Genomic DNA, 10214 nt, shown 5'->3' with positions numbered 1-10214 from the left:
GGCTGATGGAGCAAATCCTCCTGGGAGGATCCCATCCGTGATGGATGTGGGAGTCACTGGGAGCTGCCAGCAGGGATTGATCAAGTGTAACCCATGGCCAGGGGCCCCGATCTCTTCCCAGGAGAGGGGACAGGCTCTGTGCAGCAGTTCAGGCTGTGAGGCTTTAGCAAGGCCTTGGACAGTGCTGTGGTATCAGAGAACGGAGTCATGGAAGGGTTTGGGTTGGAAAGGACCATTTAATCCCACCCCATTCCTGCCCTGCCATGGGCAGAGACACCTTCCACCATCCCAGGGTGCTCCAAGTCCTGTCCAACCCGCCCTTGGGCACTGCCAGGGATGGAGCAGCCACATCTCACCACCCTCATCCTAAAAAACATCTCCCTTGTGTCTCATCCACATCCACCCTCTCCCAGTTTAGAACTGGGAGTTCTGAGCTGGGTCCAGTCCCATGGGATCCTGGGGCAAGGGAGCATTTGGGATCTCCTCTGCCCTCCCTCATTTCCTTGCCCCCTCAGCCCTCCTCCATCTCCCCCAGGAGAACCAAAGCAGAGGCAAAACCTCTTCAGGCAGCAGAGAATCCTTTTGGAGACGGGGGTGCACGGAGGGGACACCCCCAGAGGAAATCCCAGGAGTCCCCAAGAGCCTCTGAACCGCAGCATCACCAAAGCACTAAAGTTCTGCAGGCAAGGAGCACTCTCCTTGTTTCCCTGGCCAAACCCCCCCTCTTCCATCAATCAGCCCCGGCTCTTTCAGCACGGCTCTCGCAGAGAGGTTGATTTATTCAGGAGCAACACAGGGAGTTTCCAGATTCACACTAATTGCTCTCCCAAATTACTTAATAGTTGAAATTGCAGTCCTCTCTTTGGAAATCATCTCAGACAGCTCAATAAAAAACTATCAGCGGAGAGACAACTGCAAATTGATAAAGTCTTTGAGACGAGGGTAATATCATTGTTGTCTGGCAAATTTATTCATCTGAAACCCAAACGAGGAGGATAAACAGCCTGGCTCGGTGAGGAAGACACCGCCCGCTACCGAGTTGCTCAATTTTTCTCTTCCAGAGCTGCTCTGATTACTCGGCGAGAGGAGAGGCAGCGCTGCTGAAACCAGGCAGCCACCGCAACGCCTGCCAATAAATCGCTCCAACCTTCCCCTCGCCGAGGAGAAACAGAATTTGAAAGAAATGTAATAATAATTATAATAATAACAAGCCGAGCGCTTGTGCCGGTGCTGGCGGGAGGCAGGGGCTGCTGCTCCCCTCGGGGGCCGCGGATTCGGGAGCTGGCTGCTGGCCACAGAGCTCCCGCCGCGTTGAAATTGTCACCCAGGAGGGAAGGGGAAAACTTGTTTCATTTTGGCCGTTGCCCAATTTCCCGGGCGCTCCGGGGGCGGGAGGCGCGGCCAGGGGATGGCGGAGGGGAGAGCCGGACGGGTGGGGGGCTGCTGGTGGGGCTCAGCCCCAGCGAGGGGCAGCACCCAGCGAGGGGGGGCTAAGGAAGGGCCGGGGGGTGGGGGTACGCTGAGGGCATCTCCCCCAATCCCAGGTTTGGGGGCTGCCCCGTTTGGGGGGCATCACCCCTGCCGTGCCAGGTTTGGGGGCTTCCCCTGTTTTGGGGGCATCTCCCCTGTATACCAGGTTTTGGGGTTCCCCCGTTTTGGGGTATCACCCCTGCCGTGGCAGGTTTTGGGTTTCCCCCGTTTTGGGGTATCACCCCTGCCGTGGCAGGTTTTGGGGTTCCCCCGTTTTGGGGCATCTCCCCTGCCGTGGCAGGTTTTGGGGTTCCCCCGTTTTGGGGGCATCTCCCCTGTATACCAGGTTTTGGGTTTCCCCCGTTTTGGGGTATCACCCCTGCCGTGGCAGGCTTTGGGGCAGTCTGGTGTCCGGCAGGAACCTCAGCCCCAGGCTCCCATCGCCGGGGTGACCCCACGTGCTGACAGTGACCCCCGCGTCCCACCCACGGCACAGCCCCCTGCCCTCTCGGGGGCCACAAAAGCCGCTCCTTTCTCCTGGTTGTGACCCCATTTCTGGAGGGTTTGGCAGGAGAGGGGTGGGGGGACACGGTGAATGTCAGCCCTGGGCAGCGCTTCAGCCCCACGACCCTCCTCCCCTCCCACCGCCAGCCCAGGGCACGGCACGGGAACAGCGGCGAGAAACCCCTCGGCGGGTTGGGCACGGGGCTGAACTGCCAAATACTCCACGGAGAGGCCCCAAAGCCGGCCGGCTTTTCCCCAGAGAGCGGCGTGGGAGCGAGGGGGTTACGAGGAGCCGCTGCCCAGCACGGTGCCAGGAGCCACGGGGATCCGAGAGCCAGCCCGGCCCGTGGCTCTGCCATCTGCTCCTGGCACCTCGTGTCACTGCCGGAGCCCGGCAGCGCCCGGGAGCGGGGGAAACAATCCCGAAACGAGCCCAGAGCCCGGGCAGAGCCCAGGCAGCCCCAGCCCCGGCCGGGGGAAGCGGGACAGGGAGCGGGGACATGCCACAGCAGCTGCCACACGGCCGGGCGGGGACACGCGGTGACACAGCCAAGCTGCTGGAGCCCTCCGGGGTGTTGAAAGAGCTGTGAAAGCCTCACAGCCTGTCCTCCTGTCCCTTGTGGGGTGGTTGGGGACAGGCAGACAGCGGGAGGATGAGGAGGAGGAGGCTGTGGGGGTCTCCATGAAGCTTCTCCTCACTTCTGCCACCCAAGAGTGACAAATCCCGGCAGAAACCCGAGCGATGCCCGGAGTCCCGGGGCCCTGCGGGAGCTGCAGCGGGGAGGTGGCGGTGCCACCTTAAAGGGCACTGGCGCGGCCACCCGCGGGGCACGGCTTTGATGGCAGCCCAGGCGCGGGGAAGAGCAGCTCGGAGATCCATCCCCAGCGCTCCGGGAAGGCGTCCAAGGCAGCGCGGCTGGCCAGAGCCGGCAATGCAAGAGAGGAGCGGCCGCAGAGCCCCGGCTGCCACGTCCGGGTGACCTCGGAGCCGCGGGGGACAGCGGCCGCGTTCCCTGACCCCAACCCCCACCTCGGCGCTCGGGGAGAAAGAAAAACCCTTTTTAAAAAAAAAGTAAATAAAAAGAACTCTCATTCATCATTCAGCCTCTGTTTGTTTTCTGCACTCCGCTAAGCTCAAACAAGCAAAACAGATTAGCTGGGCTCATTTGTTTCCTACTTAATTACACCTCTTCGGTGCTGATGTAATATTTCAAGATTTGGGTTGCTAAGGCTGAAAATCCACCTGCCCCACTCCCACACCCACCTTGGCTTTTCATTCCCCTCATGAAAAAGCCCAGATGGGGATTTTTTTTTTTCCCCGAAAAAACTCCTCTAATTATTGAGGAATTCAAGGCTCTGAATGCAGAAGCTGCCAGCGAGCGCTCAGGTTGTCACAAGCAGATGGACGCCAGCTCCAGCTTTTGATCACAGGCTCGGAACCCCTCCCCAAAGAAACAGGGAGAAGGGGGGGAAGGACCCCGCATCTGCAGCAGCACACGGCCGCGGATAACTTTAGTCATCCCCCTCCCTCTCCAGCAGCGCTTTGGCATCAACAGGACTTCCCAGGAAGCCGGAGCAGCTGCGGGGCCGCCGCAGTTTGCAGGATGAGCTCCTCGCTGGAGGAAGGAGCGCCCGCCTCCCCGCAGGAGCTGCTTCCCTTCGGATGCTTTTCCTTCTCCCTTCCCCACAGCCGCACCCCACCTCTCTGCAGGTGCCCCGAATGAGCAGCGCAGGGTGCCCCAGGTGGAGAAAGGGGCACCTGGGAGGGGTTTGTAAGGCTAAAAGGGTCCCGCAGACCCCCCCAAGCCAGGCGGGAGCTGCCCCAAGGTGTGTCCAAGGGACAAGTGGAGCCGGTGGGAGATGGGCAATGATCCCCCTGCGATTCCCAGCAGGGATCTGAACAGATTCTCCCCTCTGCCCATCCCGACCAAACCACTCCTGGAAAGCTGCAACTCGCTCTTCGGTGCCAAGCAAAGCCATTCCCACCCTGCGGGCCGCGCCGAGCCACCCCGAGCCACCTCCCCGGAGTGTCCCCGGCGTCCCCAGCCTTACTTGTGTCCGGAGGGAGGCGCGGGGGGACCCCCGGGCCCCGCTCCCCCCGCCCCGGCCTTGGCGTCCCGAAAGGAAGAGCGAACAAAAGGCACACACCGAGGCCATGGCTCGTCCCGAGGCAGGGGCTGGCCGGAGCCGGGGAAGGAGGCGCCGGGCAGCGGCAGGAAAAGGGCTCAGGCGGCGCTGGAGCTGCGGGAGGGCTGCGTGAGCCGTGCCCAGCCGGCTGCGCCGTCCCCGCCGCCTTTCCCACGGTGGCATCGCCCCTCCGGCGCTGTCCTTGTCCCCTCGCCAGCTCGTGCCCGGGACCCACCGTGCTCATCGCTGCACCGGGACATCACCCCCTGCGGCTCGCCGGGGCTGCGATGGGGGAAATGCCGGCGGCTTTGGGACGAGCGGAATGCCCCCGGGGCACCGGGCACCTGGCGGCGGCCGCAGCCCCCGCAGCACTCGGGTTATTCAGTAACTTTTAACCTCTCCCGCCTGGAAGCTGCTCCACGCCTGCCCGAGCTCGGCCTTCAGCCGATTTTCGGGCGTTTAGGGCGGCTGCGAATCCCCGGGTGGGGTTGGCGAGGATGGGAGAAGCTTCGGGATTCAGTTCCGAACATCGACTCGTGGGAAAAGCAGGAAGAGCCCAGCAGCCCCTCGGGGTCCCCTTCCCTTCCCCAAAATGCTTTTCCCAAAGGTGCAGAGCCGGGAATACGGCGTTTCCACCCCACAGCCGGGCCAAGCACGGCTCTTTTCTGCCCTAAACCAAAGGAATTGTATCTATTCATAAGGGAAGGCTGAATTTTTAACCCGCTCCCAGAGGGGCAGGCAAGGAGCTCCTGTCCTTGGCGGCCGTGGGGTTTTGTTTGAGGTTGATCGGGAGATAAGGGAGCTCTCCGCGCCTTTGGAAGGGTTTTCCATTGATTTTTCTCAGCTCCAAAGGGAGAGAGAGCAGAAAGGCACATCCAGGCTCCTCAGCACAACCTCAGCCCCTGTGCGCAGCAAAGTCAGGCGTGCCTGGACAATTAGGAGGCATCTAAGGGCTGCTGAATTAATTAAAGGAGACCTTGGAGATTAAATCATCTCCAGGACCCGTTGTCCCTGTCCCCTGCAGCTCTCCCACCCAGCAGGACGAGCTGCACCTCAGTTCAACGTCAGGTTCTGCTCCAAAGCCCCTGAACGTGCCCACAAACAATTTCCTTCTTTAATCTGAAGAGATTTTAACCCGGGAGCCGGGAGCACTGAGCCTGACCCGCCCGTCGCACCGACACGGACGTGGCTCTCTTCCCCAAAGCCTCAGTTTAACTCAGAGGAGCCAAACGAAATAAAAACAAAACAAAATAAAAATAGTTTTTGGTGTCAGATCGCTGCTGTCAACACCTTCAGAGCAGGTCCTGGCACACCTCACACGATCCTTCCCATCCCGAGGTGACTCGGACACAGCTCCTGAGGGCAGCAGCCCTGCGTGCCCTCACCCCAAACTCCGCTTTAATCCATCCAGGAGCCATTTAATCCAGCATTTCCCATTCCCAAACCCAGAACCTATCCCTGCTGCTCTGTCCCAGGGCCATTTAACCAACAGTTCTCCACAGGAAGGATTTTTGAGCAGCCACTTCCCAACAGAGGCATTGGGGCAGTTCGGTGGTTCTGAGTCGTGGCTTCTGAACCGCACATTCCCAGGATCCATCCCCACCCGGCAACCAGATCCATGGGAAAAAGGAGGGAGCAGCAGGAAAAGGGGCAGTGACTGACGGACAGGCCGTGCTTCCATTTTTATCATGGAATTTATACGGGGCTTGGACATCTCCAGCAGCACTGGGGGAAGCCGTGGAGGATGGATGGAGGGAGGGATGGAGGGAGGGATGCTCTGGAGCTGCAGCCAGGCAGGAACAAGCAGCTCCCACCAGGGAAATCGCTGGTTTTGCAGCTTCCCAAACATTTGAAGTCAAACCCTTTGTCTTTTCCCACCTTATTCCTATCACAAGAGTGAGGCATCCACAACAATTCCCAGCTCCCTTTAGGAGCACAGCACAACCTTCCCAGCCACTCATCCCTCAAAATCCCCCCATAACAGGTATCCCAGAGCGCATCATCCCATCCAGCAGCATCCCAAAGCCCTGGCACACAGATCCAGCCTGGAATATCCCCCCCACCCCCAGCACAGCCCACATCCCGCTCACCGCTGCACCCAGGGGTGGCCACGGTGTTGTTTCCCAGGAAAAGCAGCGCCAGGGTGCTCCGTGGGAGGCGTGGGAGCAGCTCTCAGGTGCGTTGTATTTAAGGTGTGGGATTGAACAGGGATAATGAGGCAATCAATCCGTTCCCTTTCGCTCTGCGCCCAGCCAAGCCCGGGGGCAGGACCTGGGGAAGGGCGCTGGTGGTGTCTGCCCAGCTATGGAGCGAGGGATTCCCACAGCCAGAGTCAAGCAATTCCCAGTGCCAGAACCAAGGAATTCCCAGTGCCAGAACCAAGGAATTCCCACAGCCAGAACCAAGGAATTAAAACTACCAGAATCAGGCAATTCCCACAGCCAGAACCAGGGAATTCAAACTACCAGAACCAAGGAATTCCCACTGTCAGAACCAAGGAATTTTCACTGTCAGAACCAAGGAATTTTCACTGCCAGAACCACGGAATTCCCAGTGCTAGAACCAAGAGATTCCCACTGGCAGAACCTTTCCCTCCCCAGCTCTCCGGAGCCCCCCTGCAGCCCTGTGGAGATCCAGGATGTGCAGCTGCCCATGCAGAGCCCTTCCCACCCGGCACAGCCGTGCTCTAGCCGCTCCCAGAGCATGGATGCACTGCTGGAAATGCAAAACCAGCTGGGAAGCAGACAAATGGTTTGGGGTTTGGGGGGCTCGGGGGCTGCTCGCTGTGTGGGAGGGATAATTCCGGCAGCAAATCCCCCGTGGAAGGGGTGAGCGAGGAGCCATCCCCACGCAGGGAGCTGGGAGTGGGCATGAATGGAGAAAGCAGCTGGGAATAAGAGTTAAGGGAGGTTAAATCCCAAAAAGGAGCTCGGCCATGCAGAGGAAGGACCCATCACGCTGAACATCATCACCCATGGGATTTACAGGACCAAAAATATCTGAAACCCAATCCAGGGACATCAATCCCCATGTCCACGAGCTCGGGGGTGGCCCCTCCTGCAGCCCCCGGTCACGGGGCAGCAGCCGAGGCCACGAGAGGCCATGTCACCAGACACAGAGGGACAGCAGGGCCCCAAGGGCCACTGCAGCCAGCAAACAACCTCTGGGAAAACCTCTGGACAAAACAGGTATTCCTGGAGTGACATTTTCCGTCATGGATCCTGCTGTGAGCTCCCAGCACTGCAGCACGGCTGGGGGAAATTTGGTGTGGAAGGAGCTTGGAAAAAACGGACAAAATGGTTTCCAGTCCCTCCTGCAGCATCCCAGTGCTCCCAGGCTGCAATCCCACATGGAATCACACGCTGCCAGGCTCTGCCCTGCTCGAGCTGCCAGCCCAGCTCCCTGCATGGGGATGGCTCCTCGCTCACCCCTTCCACGGGGGATTTGCTGCTGGAATTATCCCTCTCACACAGCGAGCAGCCCCCGAGCCCCCCAAACCCCAAACCATTTGTCTGCTTCCCAGCTGGTTTTGCATTTCCAGCAGTGCATCCATGCTCTGGGAGCGGCTAGAGCACGGCTGTGCCGGGTGGGAAGGGCTCTGCATCGGCAGCTGCACATCCTGGGTCTCCACAGGGCTGCAGGGGGGCTCCGGAGAGCTGGGGAGGGAAAGGTCCTGCCAGTGGGAATCTCTTGGTTCTAGCACTGGGAATTCCGCGGTTCTGGCAGTGAAAATTCCTTGGTTCTGGTAGTTTGAATTCCCTGGTCCTGACTGTGGGAATTCCCTGGTTCTGCCCCATGGCCGTGGGGCTGGAGGAAGCTGGAGCTGCACTGTCCCCGCGGGAGCTGGTGGCTGAGGAGGATGGAAGGACAGGCTGAAGGCTCATCCACGGTGCTTGGCACCTTCCAGGATGCTGGAATGTCCCTCCACCAGCTGGAAGTGGGGCCCTGGAGCCAGGGGGTACCACAGGGCACCCCTACCCCATGGCTGTCCCTAGGATGGGGGGCACAGGGATGTCCTCAGGCTCTCCAGAGCCTCCCGGGGATGTCTGGCACCCCGAGGTGCTGGGAAAGGTCACCCTCATCCTGGTGGGACAATTCCCCTCTAGGACAACTTCTCCCCTCCGGGTGCTCAGGCACAAAGCCTGAGTGTGGGATTATTTCCCTTCAGCGTCTCAGGCCCTTCCCGACCCCACAGGGACCTCACAGCACACCCAGGGTCCCCTGACCCCCCTCCCACCCCTCAGTCCAGGCACAGAAACCCACCCTGTCCCTCCCAAAAAAAAAATCCAGGAATAAATTAAAAACTGTGGGGCACGGGAAAACCTTCGGCCAGTTTTTCTACCTGCTGCTGCCCAGGGCACGGCTCGGCTCCCTGGAGGAGGCTGCGGGTGTCAGGTTCAGGGCCAAAAGTGGGAATTGGGAATCTCTCCTGCTGCCCAGAGCGGCCAGGAGGAAAGGCTCCTGCGCTGGGAGCCCGGCAGGAGCTCTCGAGTGTCTGCACTCACGGGGGTCAGGTTTCTGCCCCCGAGGGCAGCGTAAAAATAGAGGTGAGGAAAGAGAATCTGCTGAGCAATGGGACGGGAGGAGCAGGGCAGCCCCTTCCCGGGGGATGCTGCAACTCCCTGGGGACTGTCCCCGGCTGGAATTCATCCCGCTGGCGGCCGGGCCTCCGTGCAGAGCGGGATCAGCTCCGCGCTGCCTCACAGCGACAGTCCTGTGAGTGACCAGGGCAGAAGTGTTCAATCAGGCCGGGCTCTCCCCGGGGCTGGGGCTGTCCCGATGTGTCCCGCTGCCGGCGCAGGGCAGACGGTAATGAGCTCATCAATCCCTAATGAAGCAGCGCAGCCACCCCCAGGCGGGACCCCCCCGGGCCGGGCTGGGCTGGCTGCGGGGGGCTCAGCCCCGCCAGGACCCCCCCGAAAGGACCGGCCCTTGAGGCTCCTGAGAAAGGCCAGAGGAGCCTGGGGAGGAAACATCAATCAGAGCGGGGAACAATGCCCCATTGTGCTGGAGCCCGGCCCGGGGAGCTGTGGGATCGCGGCCCGGCTCCGAGCTGCAGCCGCGGATGGGATGGTCCTCCCGGGACACCCCGGGACCCCCGGAACCCCCCGGGACCCCCCGGACCCCGCGGCAGCCCCGGCGGCCGGTTCTCACCGCCCGGGCCCCGGCCTCGGCTCCTCGGCAGCCTTTTCTTCTGCTGCTCCGGAGCTGGCCCGGGGCCCTGCGGGGACAGCGCTGGTCCCGCGGCGAGCCCAGGCTTGGCTCCGGCCGGCTCCGAGCCACGCCTCGGGGGATCCGAGCTGTTAGGTTCAGCTCAATACACGGCTTCATTCGGGGGCAGAATTACACAAGTCAAGGCGGGTTTTGTGTCCCTGACGAGCCCGGAGGGACGGTGGGTGACCCAAGCAGGCGACAGATTTAGGGTCACCCTCCCTGGTGGGAACGGAGGTGGTTTGTTCTCTCCAGCATCATCAGCGACCCCAAAAGTTTCAGTACCCCAAAGCGAGCCCCGTTCGGTGCTAGAGCGTCCCGACTGTGCCCACACCGAGAGCATCCAAGCGGGAATGACGCCGTGGGCTCAGCCAGCAGCAGTGACGGGAGAGCTGGAGCTGCCGGCCTGGGGACTGAGCTGCTCTGGCTCTCCCTGCCTTTATCCTTTGCCCGTGAAATATTAATGGCCCGTGATTCATCCCCAGTGAGGAGGAGGTGACGGCCACGTGTGAGCGTTTCCTACACACACGCACACAGATCTACACAGGGATTTATCCAAAGGCATCCCCGACCCTCCAAAGCCGCTTTAAAAGCTGGTTTGGGGAATATTTTTGACATTTCTCAACGTCCTGGTGCTGGCATCTCATTAAGCACAAGCCAGGAGAGAGCTCAGCCTCGCTGCACGGGCTCGGCAGTGCCACCAGCAGCTCTGTCCCCGGAGCTGGAGTCACCAGTGCTGCCCAGTTACACACCAGTGACAACCAGTTACACACCAGTGACAACCAATTACACACCAATGCCGACCAGTCACACACCAGTGCCACCCAGTCCTCTCCAGAGCGGTGCCAGCCCTTCACCAAGAGCCCCTTGTTAGTTTACTGCACATCCAAGACGATGGTGGC

This window comes from Sylvia atricapilla, chromosome 17 (assembly GCF_009819655.1).
Source record: "Sylvia atricapilla isolate bSylAtr1 chromosome 17, bSylAtr1.pri, whole genome shotgun sequence".
Taxonomy (NCBI): domain Eukaryota; kingdom Metazoa; phylum Chordata; class Aves; order Passeriformes; family Sylviidae; genus Sylvia; species Sylvia atricapilla.
This window is presented reverse-complemented; position numbering follows the sequence as displayed.